We start from the raw sequence: 6,968 nt of genomic DNA, 5'->3' as shown, positions 1-6,968 counted from the left end.
ACCAGAAGCGGCTTAGTCATGCTGGCTACATGACCTGGAAAAACTGTCTGCAGAGCGATCAAACGCCAGCTCCCTCAGCATGTAAAACGAGATGAGCACCACCACCCCAGAGTCGTTCGCGACTGAACTTAACTTTCAGAGGTCCCTTTACCTTTAGTGGAGACGTATATGGACTTTCCTGAATCTCAAAGAGGTACCCACAAAATTAGTGTGTTCTCTCACCTTTGTCCCAGAAGAAATTACTCCAAGACATGCCCAATTTATGTGATATAGCCTTGCCTGATCCATGCCACATTGCCAGCAAGAAACCGTCATATTTTTGTTTGCTTCCCACCCCCACCCCCAGGCTCTGGGGAATGTGCATATCTCAACTGAATGTTGTACATTCTCCAGGTGGTATGCATATTCTCCAGTCACAAAGTTCCATTCTAAAGCAGGGGATTAAAAATAGGCAAAACATTGTAAGCAGACCTTAGTTAAGTCCCAATGGACTACAACTCCCACCATTCCCAGGAATGTTGGGAGCTGTAGTCCCAAAACACCTGGGGTCCCAAGGTTGAAAAATACTAGACTAAAGTATTATTTTGAATAGCAGATGCATTGTATACATGATGGAATGGTGGAATTGTAGACAGGTAAAAAGAAAGCGGGACGTGGGTGGCGCTGTGGGTTAAACCACAGAGCCTAGGACTTGCTGATCAGAAGGTCGGCGGTTCGAATCCCCATGATGGGGTGAGCTCCCGTTGCTCAGTCCCTGCTCCTGCCAACCTAGCAGTTCCAAAGCATGTCAAAGTGCAAGTAGATAAATAGGTACCGCTCCAGTGGGAAGGTAAACAGCGTTTCCGTGAGTTGCTCTGGTTCGCCAGAAGCGGCTTAGTCATGCTGGCCACATGACCCAGAAGCTGTACGCTGGCTCCCTCGACCAATAAAGCGAGATGAGTGCCACAGCCCCAGAGTTGGCCACAACTGGACCTAATGGTCAGGGGTCCCTTTACCTTTTTTAAAAAGAAAACAACATTCAAGGGAGCGCCATAAAACATTGATCCTTGTCTCTGGGCAGCTGTAGCTATGCTACGAGGAGGAAGCAGTAGTGGGGAAAAAAATTACTATGAATGTCCAGGGCATAAACATGAATCCAGAGCAGTGCTATGTACATATTTAATCAATTCTTAGGCCACTGGGCTGTGATTTAATCCCAGGTCTAGTACAATCATATTTTTTACTTCCACTGGGCCATGCTGTAATGGACGTTAGTGCTAAACCCCTATGTCTGACTCTTCACATCTCCTTTATTACTAAATCAAGGCCTTGGCATGGCTATTAGAAAAGACACATTGTCTGAGGGGCTTAGATTAACAATGAACCTGGTAATTGTCCGGAAATATATATTTAATTCATAAAAAGTCTTAAATCATGACATAATGTTGAGGACGTTTTTAAAAGAAAATGAAATACTAGTAATCACAAATTAATTGAGAATATTAGAGCTATTCCTTTTCCTGACAGTATAAAACTTTTTACCATTTTTGTGCCACCACTTCTTAAATTCTGTTTTTTCATTAATTCCAAGATGTTAATGATGAAATATATCCATTTTTGATTGCAAGTGGGTAGAGAGCTAGACCATAAGGGTTGCTTTTTCTGTGTTTCAACAGCAATTTCCTGCTCTACATTACCCTCTTTCTCCTTCCTTTCTTCTATGCGAGGAAAGTTAGATTAGGAACCCCCCCCCCCCCCCTTTTAGGCTGTTGTGCTGGAATATAAGGAATTGTTTAGGTCTGTTCTTTACATACCCAGAAATTTAGAGATCTTATACACAGAATCTACCAAACAAATGGCTGCAGCTGTCAGCATGACAGTACTGTGCACCTGGTCATACTCTTTCCCTGCCTAATCACAATACAGTGGTACCTCGGGTTAAGTACTTAATTCGTTCCGGAGGTCCGTACTTAACCTGAAACTGTTCTTAACCTGAAGCACCACTTTAGCTAATGGGGCCTCCCTAATATATGCAACTTCATTATAGTGTACGCATTTTGTACACATTACTTAACTGGAGAACTGCAATGCATACTATGGTACAATTCCCTGAAAACTCCATGATAGACTGTATGTGCAAAAGAAATGCCTGTAACATGATGCTTAGGTTAGACTGGCAATAGTCCAGTTAAATCTAGGGCTGTGCACTGGATTCAGCCAAATCCTGAAGCAAATTGGGTCAATTTATGCCTTGCCCAGATTGGGTTGAAGTAGCTGCAAATCACTACAGAGGAGATCAGTTTGTCCCATACAGTGGTACCTCGGCTTAAGTACTTAATTCATTCCAGAGGTCCGTTCTTAACCTGAAACTGTTCTTAACCTGAAGCGCCACTTTAGCTAATGGGGCCTCCAGCTGCCACCGCACCACTGGAGCACGAGTTCTGTTCTCATCCTGAAGCAAAGTTCTTAACCCAAGGTACTATTTCTGGGTTAGTAGAGTCTGTAACCTGAAGCGTATGTAACCTGAAGCATATATAACCCGAGGTACCACTGTACAGGGTTGAGGAGAATTGTGCTGATCTGAAGCTCAGGCAGATGCCAACATTTCAGTAGACAATCATCCTCTGCTCGTCTCCATGTTCATCACATGACCTTGGGCAAACAAAATCTTTCAGTTGGAGACACACACACACACCATTTGTAAAATGAGAGTCATAATGACCAACTTCAACCAAAGTTGGCAGGCATTTGCTAGGTTCAAGGTGAAAATTACTTTAGAAAAAGGACTGGTGTATAAAGGATCAATCGAAATAGCAACAGTACGTATAGAGCTATCAGTATGACATTAATTATTTATTTAAAACTAATAAGAAGATTCTCCTTATTGTGCCATGTTCCATCCTACTAACACATAGGGAGGAATATAATATAGTATATACTGGAGCTGTCAAATGTATAACATATTTTCTAGGAGCAAAATGCAGAATGTGCAATTAACTTGCTTAGCATGGGTTTCAACAGTTTTGTATGTTTTTCAGAAAGAAATGTTAGCAGTCTGAGAACTGTTGAGAAGGCAGCATGCAACCTTCTGCTCTTTGCAAAATTATTTCCTTTATGATCGCTTCACTTGCAATGTTCATAAAAGCTGGGAAAATATGATGATCAGTTTTTTAAAAAGCAACCACTTTTTTGTTTTTTGTTTCTAACACATCCTCATCCTACTCTAGCTATGGGAATCTGTTCATAATAACAACATTGTGCACATATATTACTTCCTAGATTGGGAACTATCTGACTAAACTGAATGTGCAAAATATTAATCTAAGCCAAGTCACGGTATAGCCACACTGCATTGCTTTGAGCAGAACATTCACATTTTCATGAAACTAGCTTGGACTAGAGCTGGATCAGGGCCCCTGGTTTGATCAGCCACTATAATAACTTTGCTTTAGAGCAGATCCTGAAACACAAGTATTTAAGTGATATATTATTGGGACATATAAATTACTAACAGATCCTATGACTTCACCTACTAAAATTATTCCACCTAGGTTGAGATATTTAAAATCACAATGATTTTAATGGTTAATTTTTTTTAAGGTGTGTTTCTCTCCCACTGAAAAAAGTGGGACACAGAAATGCTTCAGTTTAATAGGGTCATGGCCAATATATCAATTTTGTTTAAGTGTGTCCTACTATCCAATACTTTTTAAAGTTTTAATAATTTCTTTAATACTTAATATGGATAATCTATTGTTTTAGCACAGAAATACCTTCATTATAAGGCATTTTTTTTGCTAAAGTAGCAGAATATTGTTAGTCAAACCTTTTCAAAGTTCATCTTTGCCAAAATTCAGAAATATAAGTAGGGATTTCAAAAATGACCCATTTGTTGCCTCCTTGCTCTTGCTTTTATCAAAAATGAGTAATTTAGTACAAGAGACATACTGTAAACTCCCTGTACAAAATATCTAAGGTGAACTGGAGATAGAGAATGGGACCAAGAAGCCTTCCAAAAGCGGAAGTGCTGTAGTACTAAGTGACTTCAGTTACCTCACAATATTAATAAGTTCATGATTGAGTCTGTCTTCATATTCTGAGCAAAGTCCTTCAGATAACACAACAAAACCAATAAACAATTACAAGTTATATAATAGCCTTCTATTTAATTAGCCCTTGGCAATTAAAGTTCCCCCAATATATTTTAATTTAATTTTAACATAAGACCATTGTCCAACCAGCAGCTGAAGAAGAATTAAAAAAAAAAAAATACGGTTGTTGCTTGGTTGCCTGCCTCAAGAAATCTATTTTTCCTGAACTCTCTCTTTTCCTCTCTCATCCCCTAAACTTGCTTAAACACAACTCATTTCTTTAGAAGCTCACCCACACCAAATGAACACACATAGAAAATTATCATGCTCACTGTGGAATTCTAATGGAGCATCTCTGATCCCTGCCGTTTACACACACTGGGTGCTTCCGAGTCCATATGTCTAACAGGGACGACTGCAGGGAGAACAAAGATTTCACGGATGGCTTCCGATGGAGTGCACAGGGGTGTCCTGGGGAAAAAAGTTACCTGCTTTCCCCCAGCACATTTTCTGTGTCCCCAATTCTGTGCTACGGAATGCAATCAAAAGCTTGTCTGAGCATAGCCTTAAGCTAACCATCATCACTAATCTAGTCCCAGCACAGTATTTCACATCTTTTATATAAAATTTCAGGCTGGATCCTGGCTGAGGGCTGCTTCATGTGTGATATGGAAGGCTGCCGGCAAAAAGTGTTTCTGTGGATTTGGGGACATGTTTGGGGTTAGTTTGATAATGTGGGGTCAATGCAAGCTTGGCATGCAGCCATGAATACTTCACACATGATCAAGGTGCTCCACATGGACAGCCAAGTAGGAACGTTAGAGCCTTGGGCTACAGAAGCAATTTTCAACAGCCCTCAGCATCTAGGCTTGAATGTAAAAGACAGACCGGTCATGCCCTCTTCCTCATAACTATAAAAACTGTACACTTCTTTTAGATGGTTGCAGATCTCCTGGTGGCCAAGGTGCACCATGGTCCTTCAAGTCCCCCCACATGAATGGGAGCATCCTTTCAGTATGGGTTTCCTTGCCAACTTAGCTCAGCCAAAATTCTCCATACGGATCTCATACCACCTTACTGAAATTCATCAGGATCATACCATATTGCAGAGCTCAAAAGATGAAAACGTATTAAGCAATAATGAGTAAAAATAATAAGCAATCTAATTGCTTAATAACATGAGAAGCTGATATTTGGCATGTAATTAGTTCATTTCATCTCTTTTCTTTAACACTGGCAGGTTCCCCCCTCCCCTTCTCCTGACTTAAATGATATGGAAGAGTATGAAAAAGGCTTCTTTTGAAGCTATTTTGTTTTCAGTAATAAGCTGATTTTCCACCAGGTATCAGATTTGCCATTCGGAGATGGCTGCATAACTGGATTTGGCTTTCAGGGCATGACTATAGAAATGAGAGCCATAAGGATTCCCAGTTGTTTTGGCATGACAGCTGTATGGGGTAGAAGGCTCCCCATTTATCATTTTTGTGAAAGCCATATTTTTACGATGGCTGGAACTCCTTGGGGGTATATTGAAACTGACACACAGAGAATCAGACGGGGGCGTTTACCCGGCTACATAACACCAAAGATTTTATTTCTTTTCTTTGCAAGTTCTGGCCTTTTCTATACCCCTCTTTCTAACAACAACAGGAATAGCTGAGCATTGTCACAACAGTAATCTCAACCCCCTTGAATTAACATTTGGACCCAGGTTTCTTTTTGAACTCTGTCTCCAGTTCATTGTCCAAGAAGAAGCTCAATTTGTTCATTGTTTTTTCTATTATTTATTTTTAAAAAAACTATATTTAAGAAGGGAGACAAGTTCCTGAGCAATGGTTGCCCAGATTTGTACATTCCAATGTATATTTCTAATTTATTTATTTTATCCTATTTAAGATATTTCTTACCTGTCCTTCACCATAAGGTCTAGGGTAGGTTACAACCCTATAATCATATAACACCAAAATCCAATAAAGGAAATTAAAACAAACCAAAGAATGTACAGCAAATAACAGAGGTGGCCTCACAAAAACCACAAATACAAATAGATAAAGAAAAGTATATTCAGCAAACAACAGAAACAATATAATGAGATTGCTGAATAATACTGCTTCATGGCTGGTACTTTGTGGTTCTTGACAGACTTTATCAAATTTATATCAGAGACAATACAGTTCGGAAGGTTAGGGAATTGATAGTTGTTGTTACATGGCAATAGATAAGCTGAAGCATCTCACTAGGAAGTTAAAGCCATTTTGTCTACTTTCAAGTACTTGTATCGGCATGGAAAACATTGGCCTAACTGTGTGATGATGAGGCGTTCTGCATGAACAGCTTTTGGTGTGGTGATAACATCTGTATGGAACCATTTGAAGCATCCAGGTGGTGGCTGTAATCATAATGTTTAAACTGGCTCTCAGGCAGGGATGGGGAGCCTGTGACTCTCAGATGTTGCAGAGGTTGGCAATGCGAATGGGATTGTGTTGGTGACCTGGCTTCCCAACATGGCATATTGCTGCCACTTCCTGAGTTCTCCACAGCCTTGCCCCTCCCCTTCTCAGTAACTGGCAGTACCAAGTCAGTGACACTATCCCACCTGCAGCGCCTGCTACTGACTACAATCCCCACCATCCCCCTAACCATCAGCCCTGCTGTCTGGGACTGATGAGAGTTGGAGTCCAACCACATCTGGGAGGGCATCTGTTCCCCACTCCTGCTCCAGATGACAAGAGGGATTTGATCTGATTTGTGATTTAAGCTGATCAGTTTTAAAGTGATTCTCACCGGTGACACTGCAATGCCATACCTGTGAACTGTTCCAGAAAACTGGGACAGCCCGTTTCCCCCCACCAGAATATGTCAGCCATTTGGAGTACCTTGCCCTTGTGTGATTTGGGA

The 6,968-nt window shown here is 40.7% G+C and overlaps 1 long non-coding RNA gene across 1 annotated transcript in view; it reads left to right on the top strand.

Annotated features, from left to right (window-relative positions):
* Nucleotides 1-6,968, top strand: part of LOC307226859 — a 469,238-nt gene that overhangs the window by 272,697 nt on the left and 189,573 nt on the right. The gene's annotated exons all lie outside the window — the stretch shown is intronic.

The sequence above is a fragment of the Podarcis cretensis genome (assembly GCF_951804945.1).
Source record: "Podarcis cretensis genome assembly, chromosome: 11".
NCBI lineage: Eukaryota > Metazoa > Chordata > Lepidosauria > Squamata > Lacertidae > Podarcis > Podarcis cretensis.
The sequence above is the reverse complement of the archived record's forward strand: the minus strand, read 5'-3'. Positions and strand labels throughout refer to the sequence as shown.